This window comes from Athene cunicularia, assembly GCF_003259725.1.
Source record: "Athene cunicularia isolate RWA chromosome 5 unlocalized genomic scaffold, athCun1 chr5_part1, whole genome shotgun sequence".
Classification (NCBI taxonomy): domain Eukaryota; kingdom Metazoa; phylum Chordata; class Aves; order Strigiformes; family Strigidae; genus Athene; species Athene cunicularia.
This window is the reverse complement of record NW_020799101.1, coordinates 9,787,961-9,789,320: the sequence shown is the minus strand read 5'-3', so window position 1 is coordinate 9,789,320 and position 1,360 is coordinate 9,787,961.

Below are 1,360 nucleotides of genomic sequence, written 5' to 3'. Positions count from 1 at the left end.
AGTTCTTCCTGTTGCATGCCTCTAGTAATGACTTCGGGCTTGTTTACATTAGAGAGTTGTACTACCAGTATTTTATACAACTGTAGTTAAATCAGCACAACACCCGTATTGTATCTATCATTGCCTTGGTGTGAAGGTGAGTATAGTATTCCTGAGTCCTGAAAAAGCAAGCCAACACCACACAAAATGGATACCTGCTGTTGTGTTTTCTGACGTTTCAAACCCGGCAATGACCACAAATTTACTGTGAAACTGTAACTGGTTTACTAAAAATAAGATACTGTTAGATTTCAGACAATTATTCCTAGCTTACAGCACCCAAACAGGAATTAAAACCTTGGTTCTTTTTTTATCTTTTTTCCCCTTATTATTAAAGGGGAGCGGGAGAAATGAACAATGAAGTACACAAAATAAGGGATTTCTGCCAAGCAGCACAATTCATATGAATACGAGAGACTGCCTAATAATTCCAATGTACAAAGACAGAAACTCTACAAGTCGACAAACCTACAGAGTAACTTAATGGGAACTGCACTTGCACTTCGGGGAAGAAATTGCTCCACTTCTGGTAAAGTGTGTATTATCAGGCTGTGACTGCGGGATAATACCGTCTTTAAAAGGACAGAGAGCTCCCGGTCCCTGATGGTGTCTGCCATCATGGGCAGATAAAGCTCTGGGCTTTACTGAACGGTGACAGATTCAACCCCAGGACCTTTAACTCTTTCCCTGGAGCTGGGCACCTCCACATTCTGGGCTGGAGTTTCCCAGTTTGAACGGTATGGATGATAGCATTGCCAAATATCTGAGAAGAGCTTTGTGACGATGCAGTCCTTAATGCTCGAAAACCACCCAAATATCCTGGCATCCGCTACCCATGGAGCGAAATAGTTGAAGTCTGTGAGAGAAAAGTGGTGTCGGCAATGCAGACCCTGACTTCTGTAACAAAGAGCCTAAAAATAAAATATCAAAGAACGGAATTCAAGTAGTAACAAATAGACCAATGAATAAACCTGGTGGTTTAAGGTGCTAATGCTACCATTGTGCATCCAAAAAGCCACGAATTAAGAAAAAAAAAAAAAAAGTTGCTATCCTGCGGATATTCTGATCTAGCCAAGGCAAGCGAGAGGAAGGAAAAGAAAGGAGTTTCTCTGCTTTATTTGTTGGAGGCTAAAGCTCAGGCTGGAGACTCCGACTGGCACTACGCGGGGTGTTCGCAGGGGAGCTCCGAAGGGACCCCGGGGCCGCGCTCCCCCAGACCTCCCAGCACTCTCAGACTCGGCCCTTCTTCTTTCGAAGGGCAGCAAAACCCTCAACACCCACCTCGACCCGGAGCCTCAACCCATCTCTTCGCGTCCGCGGC